The following is a 10,761-nucleotide window of genomic DNA, read 5'->3' on the forward strand; positions in this document are numbered from 1 at the left end:
GGTCAGGTCCTATTGCAATTACTTGAAATGCGTTTGGATAATATTCTTTTTCGATTGGGTATGGCTCCCACCATTCTCGGAGCTAGACAATTAGTGAATCATGGACATATCCGGGTCAATGACCATATGGTAGATATACCAAGTTACCCTTGCAAACCTCAAGATGTGATTACTATAAGAGATCAACAAAGATTGAGAGCTAAGAATATGGAGCCATTCCAGTTTATGGCTCTTTTTCTTCTTGGAAGAGGAAGATCTTTCTAAAATGAATTAGAAAGAATTCAATTAGAAGATTAGAGGAGTTGAGCAAAAAAAATTCCTTGATAAAGAGAAAGAACAACCTAGAATTTCTAAAACTAGAATGGATAGAATCCTTTCTTCTCTCTCGGAAATAGAAAAGAGAGAATTAAGGAATTCCAGAATTTGGATTCAAATGTGGAAGGAAAGAAGTGACGGATATATGGAGATAAATATTTATATTTAAACAAATTTGAAATATGTTGAGAAATGGCAACAAGAAATTCTAATTAAATTTGTCCTTGAATTAAACTATGAATTAAATTTGAATTCTATTCTTGTATCAACTTAAAATAGTTAAATTAAGTTTATTAAGCTTACTTAACCTAGGAAATTCGAGTTGGAAGTGTTTTGGAAGTCATGTATATGTTCTTCCTACTTTGTAGGAGTCCAGTATGAGTGAATTGTGAGTTGTAAAATAGAAGACTCAGTTTTATGAGCCAGTTCAATTAAAATTAGTTCTCAAACTGATTGAGAGAACTAATAGTGAGATAACAGTCAGCGGTGACACAAATAAACTCCACCAGTGCTACTCTAGTTAACTGAATATTTACTCATCAGAAACTCATGCATGTCGATTCTGAGAAAGACACAGTTGAGACTAGAGTGCAAGGACAATGTACTATTTGTTTTAGATTTTTATGAGTCACATTGATAGTGCATGCAATCAGGAACTGATCCTTAAGGGATTGCGCAATTTTTAGAGGTTTTATTTCCCTTTAAATACAAGTTATTATCCATAGGAATTACACATTGGAATAGAGACTTGGAGAGCTTGTGAATTGGCTAAGCTTTGGCCTTGAGCTTGCTTACGAGTTCGAGATTGAATTTGTTGAGTGTCGGGATTTTTCTAGAGAAAACAAGCATTGTAGTTTCATCTTGATTTTCCGGTTAATACAAAACAAATAGTGGGGTTTTGAGTTGTGGCTTTCCCCAGATATTTATTGTGTTATGTGCCTTTGATTCTCTTCTTCTATTGATTATTGTTTGCTCAATGTTTATGGGCTTCCGCTGTAAAGTGTAGAAGTAGATTATTGTCTCTTGCTTTAGTTTGCTTTAGCAAATTGCATTAGCTTATGAATCTACAAGATTTTCTACATGGTATCAGAGCAATATTGTTTTTTGGTCCGAGAGTTTTCAGAGCAGATCTGAGGATTTCTCTGCAAAATTTTTAGAAACAAATTGAATATCTGGATTCCTTTGAAAAATATACCCAAATTCAAAAAACAAATCGACTGAATCAGATTTCAAATGAGAGAGATATCACTAATTTAAAATCAGCTATCTAGAGGAGATTTTGAAGTTTTGAGTTTCTGGGTTACAGGTGAAAGTTGAATTTTAAATACATACTTCAGTATCGCCAGATGGCATTCCATGGGTTAAGGCTTGAGTATGCCTTGGAAGGCAACTCAAATTTCATATCCTGGAGGGACAGGATGGAGGCAGTGCTAAAGGATAATGGCTTGAATGAATTTGTTGAACAAGAAATTCCTAAGTCAACAACTACTGATGCACAAAACTTGGCCGAATGGAAGAAGTGTGTGGCGAAGGCAAGGTGGATAATACTTGAGGGAGTTCGAGATCATATTGTCTTGAGTCTCCATAGAAGGGAAACCCCACATGCTATGTGGAAAATATTGACGGACTTGTATCAGAATAGCAGTGATCAAAGGAAATTGGCATTGAAGGATAAACTTCGTAAAATCAAGATGGAGAAAGGCGATATGATTCCAAAGTACTTGACCAAGTTCATTCGATTTTGAGATGAAATTGGAATTTTTGGAATCATGGTTTCCGAGGAGGATATGGTGAGTCTTGATCTTCTTGGACTCCAAAAGAGTTTGCATATTTATCAGGACTCTATCAATGGTCAGGAGAAGCTGCCAGATTGGGAACGACTATGGTCAGATTTGATGCAGGATGAGATCAAGAGGAATACCAGGGATGGCTCTTCATCAAATATTGATGATGAAGAGAAATTTTCCTTATTGATTAAGGTGAGGAAGGGGAAAGGTAAAATTTCTCATTCCAAATCAGATTCTTATCATGGAGGTAAGAAGGACATGACGAAAGTTAAATGCTTTCATTGTCTCAAGATGGGTCACTTTGCTACAAATTGTCCATTGAAGAAGTCAAAGGAGAAGTCCTTAGGAGGAGCGGCAGGTGAGGCATTGGCCTCCCAATTCGAATTATACTTTCCCTCATTGCATGCATGGTGTCTTCAATGATGGGAAATTTCTGGTACTTAGAGAGTGGAGCTTCTTTCCACATGACTGGTGACAAACAGTTATTTAGTGAACTGGAGGAGAAAGTTCTCAAGATGCATATTGAGATGGGTGATGACAATAAGTATAGTGTTACTGGTGTGGGCACTATTACTTTCAGATGGAGCATGCGGCTCCACTCACCTTGAAGAATGTTGTGCATGTACCCGGACTGACGAAGAACTTGGTATATGTTGCCATGCTTGAGGATAGAGGCTATGATGTGATATTTTCAAAAGGAAAGGCGTTCCTTTGACACATAGCCATGGGTCAAGTAAAGAAGATAGGGATTCGAGTTTAGAATCTCTATAAGATAGAGGTAGAGGATTGTATTGCATTGAGTTCAAAAGTGGAAAATATGTTGAGCCAAGACATCGACGAGTTGTGGCACAGGCGATTGTGCCACTTGCATCATGGGGCTTTAAAGATATTGCAGCGAATCTCTACCGGTCTTCCCAAAGGTATGCCTAAGAAAGTTGATACATGCAAGGGTTGTACTTTGGGAAAATACACCAAGTCTTCTTTTAGAGACAGAGACAGTCGAGCGGAGTCTATTCTAGATAGAGTCCATTCAGATGTGGGAGGACCATTCTCGATAGCATCCACATCCAAACACAAGTATTATGTTATATTTGTTGATGACTATTCTCGTAAATGCTGGGTATTTTTTATGCAGAAAAAGGATCAAACTTTCACAAAGTTTTGTGAGTTCAAAGCATTGGTATAGAAATAGTCTAGCAAGAAGGTTAAATCTCTACGGTGTGAAAACAGTGGTGAGTATGTCTCCAATGAGTTTAAGAAATTTTGTGTAGCAAAAGGGATTAAAAGATATTTAACGGCACCCCATAACGCTCAACAGAATGGGGTTTCCGAGAGGAAGAATCAGAGCATAGTAGGGGCAGCAAGGGTGATGTTGCATGATCAGGGCCTACCACTACATTTGTGGGCTGAGGCATGCAACACAGTGGTTTATGTTCAAAACCATAGCCCCCATCGGATACTTGAGATGAAGACACCAAAAGAGGCTTATTCCAGTAAGAGGCCAGATGTTGTTCACTTCAGGATTTTTGGGTCATCGGTTTATTTCCATGTGACCAAAGATGCATGAAAGTAGTTTGAGCTAACAATAGATTTGGGGATCTTTGTGGGGTACACTGATACACCCCACAACTATTGGGTGTACATGCTGACCAATCAAATGACAATGGTTCGTAGGGATATCAGGTTCGATGAGGAGAAGGACATGCGAGTATCCCTTGAGAGGGAGCTTGAGCTACATGCGGATGAGGAGCTTTTAGCTCCTAAGGTTGAGGGGCCTCAGATTGATGTGGAGCAGCCACATGCAGAGGTTCAGAGAGTGGAGACATCCACTCAGGCAGAGTCTTCCAGAGAGGGAAGAAAGCACACTAGAGAGGCTGACAGATTGTTGGATGATGCATGGGAGAATGTGGGAGCACCCTCTTCTCAGCACAGACAGAGGAGGTCACCAGAGAGGTACACTAGATACATGGCACTTATGGGTGCATGTGTTGTGACAGAGCCATCTTCCTCTCAGGAAGTAGTGTAGCAACCAGTTTGGTTTGATGCAACGGTGGAGGAGTATGTCTCTGTAGTTCGAAACAATGTTTAGGATGTGGTCCCGAGACCAGAGGACAAGGTAAAGCAAGCTACAGATGGTAGTGTGGAGAAGCATAAGGCAAAATTTGTCTCCAGTGGCTTTTCAAAAGTAGAGGGGATTGACTATGATGAGACCTTTGCTTCAATTGCAAGGTAATTGTCAATCAGATCTATTTTGGCACTATCAACACAGATGGGTTGGAAGATCCATTAGATCGATGTGAATACTGCCTTCCTCAATGGCATGATTTAGGAAAAGGTGTACATAGAGGAACCCAAAGGTTTTGAAACCTTGGACCGTGAGTCGCATGTGTGCCAATTCAAGAGAGCATTGTATGGGCTGAAGAAATCATCCCATGCTTGGTACACCAGGATAGATAGCTACTTCACTGGGTTGGGCTTCCCAAAGAGTGAAGCAGATGCGAACCTGTATCACATAGTGGTGGAAGGTAAGTTGTTGATCATTATACTTTATGTAGATGATCTTATACTGACAGGTGATGAGACGCTCTTCAAATCTTGCAAGGAGGACCTTGCAAGAGAGTTTGAGATGAAGGACATGGGGCTCATGCATTACTTTCTTGGCATGGAGGTATGGGAGGGAGATGGGGAGTTGTCTGTATCTTGGGGAAAATATGCCAACGAGATACTCAGGAGATTCCTCATGGGGAGCAGTAAACCCATGGAGACTCCTTTAGCTGGTAACTGGAGGAAGGAGGATGCTACGTAGTGGAAGTTATTGTTTACAGGAAGCTTGTGAATTCACTCATGTACTTGGTGAACACACGACTGAATATGTGCTATGAATTTAACCAGCTTAGTTAAGTGATGGTTAGCCCTACTAAGATGTATTGGAAGGCAGAAAAGCATGTATTGAGATATCTTAGAGGCACTACTCAGTTTGGGTTATGGTACAGATGAACAGAGGGAGTGAAGCTTCAAGGCTTCACTGATGTAGATTGGGCAGGGAGTCCATCCAATAGGAAGAGCACATCAGGAGGGATCTTTATTTTGGGTCATCGACAGTTTCTTGGTATAGCAGGAAACAGAGATTGGTTGCACTCAGTCCAGCAAAGGAAGATTACATGGTTGCAAGTCAGGCAACTTGTGAGATTGTCTGGATGAGGAAGATCCTAGTTGGTTTGTTTGGTTAGCAGATGGACCCGATAGTGATTTATTATGATAATCAGAGTTGTATCAAACTCTCTGAAAATCCAGTTTTTCATGATCGGTCCAAGCATGTTGATATTTAGTATCATCATCTCAGAGGTTGTGTATTGAGGTGGATCATGTTGTTATATTACATTCCCACGAAGGAGAAAGATGTTGGCATCTTGAAAAAAGCATTGTGAAGATGTAAATTTGAGTTTCACAGAGACAGGATCAGGGTAGTTGATAATCCCTTTCTTGTTGAGAGGGATTGTTGAGAAATGGCAACAAGAAATTCCAGTTTAATTTTTCCTTGAATTAAACTGTGAATTAAATTCGAATTCCATTCTCGTAGCAACTTAAAATAGTTAAATTAAGTTTATTAAACGTACTTAACTTAGGAAATTCGAGCTGGAAGTCATGTATATGTTCTCCCTACTTTGTAGGAGTTCAGTATGAGTTAATTGTGAGTTGTAAAATATAAGACTCAATTTCATGAGTCAGTTCAGTTAAATTAGTTCTCAAACTGATTGAGAGAACTAATAGTGAGTTAACAGTCAGTGGTGACACTAATGAACTCCACCAGTGCTACTCCAGTTAACTGAATATTTACTCATCATAAACTCATGCATGTCGATTATGAGAAAGACCCAGTTGAGACTAGAATGCAAGGACAATGTACTATTTTTTTTAGATTTTTATGTGTTGCATTGATAGTGCATGCAATCAGAAACTGGTCCTTAAGGGAGTGCGCAGTTTTTAGAGGCTTTATTTCCCTTTAAATACAGGCTATTATCCATAGGAATTACACATTGGAATAGAGACTTGGAGAGATTGTGAATTGGATAAGCTTTGGCCTTGAGCTTGCTTATGAGTTGGAGATTGAATTTTCTGAGTGTTGGGATTGTTCTAGAGAGAACAAACATTGTAATTTCATCTTGATTTTCTGGATTAATACAAAACAAATAGTGGGGTTTTGAGCTGTGGCTTTCTCCAGATATTTATTGTGTTATGTGCCTTTGATTCTCTTCCTTTATTGATTATTGTTTGCTCAATGTTTATGGGCTTCAGCTATAAAGAGTATAAGTAGATTCATGTCTCTTGCTTTAGAAAATTGCATTAGCTTATGAATCTACAGGATTTTCTACATAATATAAAAATATATGTTTGTATTTTAATTTTACTTTGCATATTTTGTTTTTATATAAATAAGATGTGGTCAATTTAAATTAAAAAATCATACAATTTTTTTGTAATATTGTTATTTGTATTATTTTGTTAATCATATTATGGTTTTCATTTAAAATATAAAAAAAAAAAGTATGAAGATATATATTTATATTTAATCTCATTCATGTTGAGCGAGAAGAAAACACCCAAAGGCACCTTCTTAGATATTGAGATATTGGTTGAGTTGGCTAATTGGGTGCCCAATACAAGACACAAATGTGGGCACTTCAATAATATTCACACAATGGATCTGTAATACCTCCTCTCCATGGAACATCTACACTGGCACATAACGAACATGGATCAACTCCTACAATTCATAGAGAAACACCTTGAAATTCCTCGCTCTATTGGTTGCTTAATGGGTAGTAATGAGTTTATCTTGGTCACAACAACAAATTTATACCCCTTTTCATAGTCTCTTTACTCTCATTATGTGTTTGGTTTCTCAGTTTCTTGTTTACTTGGTTTGTTTTCGTGGCCTTGAAGGTTGTATATTAGCATATGTATAACATATTTTGAACTCCTAGGTAGGTTTTATGTTTTGTCTCTATTGAGAGAGTACATTTTTTAATATGGTTGAGTTTCCCAAATGACCGATGAGTTTAAAACCTTCAATTTTTTCATGGAAATTTTTTGTTTATATTTTATTTTATATAATATAATTAAATAAATATAAATATAATTAGATTTTTTTTCCAAATATTGGGGTTTGGTGTGATGGAGTTGAGGTTTGGCACGGATTAAACTCTCAACCTTTTGCCACCGCGGGCCTAGGGCACCGATTTAGCGATGAGGAACCACCACGATATGGAATGAGAACCTGCAAATCTCGCATGGGAATAGGAAATTGGTCAAATCAGGTTTTGGCTATGACAGAGTGGCCATCCTTCTATAGTAGATCTGGATTAATCTTTGCAAGTCTTCGCAGGCATATAGGTTCAGTGCAACAATTGGATATCGAAGATGGGTCAATGATTGGTCACCCCCTCATGGAAACTTGTTTCATGTATGGGGTTCTATTGGAGATTGGTCACTTTTTTCCCAGCTAGATCTGGGGCTTGATCGAGCTCAACCAGATCTAGTGACGCAATGGGAATTTTTTGAAAAATCTCAATTTTCCATTAATTGTGTCGTGAGGTCTATTCTACAAAGTGGGAGTAGATCCAAAGGTTAAGTATGTAGAGAGGAGATATTTGAGCCCATATATAGATAAATCAATTATAGATCTGCTCAAAAAACCTCATATTTGGTAGATCCCTTGGTGATACAATGATAAATGAAACTTTTCAGGTTTTTATTAAAAAACTAAACGGAAAATCCTTATTCTTTCAGATCAGTGAATGATACTTCGTGGAAGATATGAAGAATACCATTCAGATCTAGGTGGGCATACTTGCAAATTGTTAAATGCTAGAATACGAAGGAAAGGTGCTTCAAAATTAGTACCATTTGGGAGAGTATGGAGTATGAAAAGACTAAAAATTTCTCTCAGACCGAGAATGAGGGGAGGGTCTTCTACTCTTCCAAATAAAACCTATGGATATACTTTATTCAAATACACCCTTAAAGGGAAGACTGATGCTTCAGTTAAAGCTGATCATAACCTTAATAATCGAAGTCCCTACATTGTAGAACAACTAAATCAAGTCCTGATAATGGAAGTAGTGTTGGAAAATGTAACTAGTGTCAGTCTTCATAATGAAAGACAAATTATTATTGAATTTATTTATTTTTTATTAAAGTCTTGATAAAGCATGTTCTTCATGCTTTAGGAGTCAAAAAGAGTCAAAATAATATGTATTTGAGTCATGTCACTTGACATTTGAAAATATAGAAAATGGATTTTTATTTGGTCAACAAAAATCAGTCAAAAGGTTCAGATCATCCATCTCTCAGTCAAGTCGTCATGTATGGCTATTGGACACCTCTTGGAAAAACATTTAAGGACACCCAGTTGACCTCTTTTAGAGGACAAAAAAGTGAGCAAGAAAAAGTTCGATCTCTGCAATAATCAGAAGACATATAGGATGAAAGTTCAAGCACAAGAAGAAGTCAACAAAACGAATTCTTTTCCATGCCTTTCACATGTGTGAGTTCTCTGAAATTTTGTGCCAAGGCCAAAAAATCTAAAGTATCTTACAATTTGTGACAAGGCCAAAAAATCTGAGGTATCCCACAGTCTACAATAGATCAAGATTTTGAGTTTTTCATCAAGTTGGTAACACGGTTGAGAACTTTGCAGCTTGACTGAAATTTGAGAAGGGTTGACTATATCTTGAGCAGAAAGAAGGAGGTTGACTACATTTTCTTTTGACTTGAGAGAAGGGATGACTTGGAACCTTTGAGGGAATCTTTGGTCTTGGGTTGGATATCTCATTTTGAATTGATTCAATAAATAGAGGTTTGTTGGGTTTTTCACCTTGTGTTTTTCCCCGGCTTAAAAGCTTAAATTTTGTGTCTCTTTCTTATTTGTGATCTTGGAAGACTAGTATTATGTAATTTCTTGATGAAGAAGGAATAATAAATAACATAAGATAGAAGATTACCTCTCACAGGTAACTACCAAGTAAGAAAATCAATCATCATCTACATTTCCTTTGATTTTCTAACATGGTATCAAAGCTAAGGTGAATAGGAGACACTCCTACAAGGAAGAGACAAGAAGATCATCATTGTAGCAGCTCATGTAGATTATCATTGTAGAAGCCATAACTGAAGATATATTTTGGTTACAACTCACCCCAAGTTAATCAAATAGCCTCGAGTTAAGTTTCCATGTAAATCAAAATAAGAACAAGGTCATGGGACATATATTCCTAGTTGAATGGTGGGGAAAACATCACATTGGGGGCCACTTTCGGTTTACTTATGGCTATGGAAATTGGAAAAGGAATTAATTGGCATTTATTTATGAGAAATAAAGGAAAATAGAAGAAAAGGAAGGTGAAGAGACACATATTTATATACTAATAAAATTAGAGGAAAATTAAGAAAAAGGAGACATAAATGATAAAAAGGCACCTAAGAATAAGTTCATAACTTTTGCCCATCTTTGGAGTAGGTGTAGCAAAGGAAAGAGAACAATAATTTGGACAAGCAAACAAAGGAAGGAAAAATGAGAGCAAAGGACAAGAAAGGAAATCAGGGTGAAGGTTGGATCAACAACTTCAGTAGAAAGATTTCAAAAGTAATAGGTTGCATGTGTGATTTCCTAGCTGAGGTGTGAATACATAGTACATGAATTTGTTTATTTGGTTAATTTACTTTCATTGGCATGGGTTTTGTTGGGTTTGATAGTGGTTTCAACCTTTCCTTGCCATTTCATGGATAGCCATGGTGTGATGGGGTTCGTTCTTGGTTGAGCTTTGGATTGCCGGAAGGTTTGGGGACCAAGTGAGGTGGTATTAGGAAAATTCCAAAAATTCCTCAAGGTATGGAGAATAAACGATGAGGCATCCAAGCTCAGTTTGGTTTTGTGATCTTGGGACCGGTTGAGGTGAGATTATGGTAGGTTGAGGGTGTAGGTGTTTTAACTTATGGAGTTCCTGGTTGATTATTTCTTGGTTTATCCCATGAGATCCCACATTCATTAATCAGAATTGGATCCACGAAAATTATCAGAGTTCTATGATTGTATCAAATCAAGACAGACTTTAAAAACTTGTGAACAAGAGCTATCAAGAAGGACTTGTGGATAGTGGCAATTTGTAGCTAGCACGGAATGACGAGGACCTCGATCAAAGCGCGCTGACTGAGGCCCATGGAGACTGCGCAGTGACGCAAAACTAGCAATTAGGAAGCTCAGATCATAAAACAGAGGTTGTTTCTAATGCGCTAATCGCGCATCGCTGGACAAAACCCCTCAAGAAGGAAAATCCTCGAGCGCATTGTCACAAGAAAACATAAAAACCATGGGAAAAGCACTGAAACAACAGGTGGGTCTTGCGCTCCAAAACTGACAGAATATCGGAGGCGTTTCGGGTGGTAAGCGGGTTTGTCAGTGGACCTAGCGATTCCATACGTTGAATGACGCATGTCCGGCAAATGAGAGAGAAAACGACTCTCATCACGGGCTAACATTTGAGCAAGTAAACCGTGCGATAAGAGCGATAACTGTAGGATCTAGAGGCCCCATATCTAATGGTGGAGATTAAACCTGATGGATGACCGGATTTGACAAGAGAATTAAGCTATGGAACAT

The sequence above is a fragment of the Pinus tabuliformis genome, chromosome 6 (assembly GCF_031772625.1).
Source record: "Pinus tabuliformis cultivar Carrire ecotype Pingquan chromosome 6, CPIR1, whole genome shotgun sequence".
NCBI lineage: Eukaryota > Viridiplantae > Streptophyta > Pinopsida > Pinales > Pinaceae > Pinus > Pinus tabuliformis.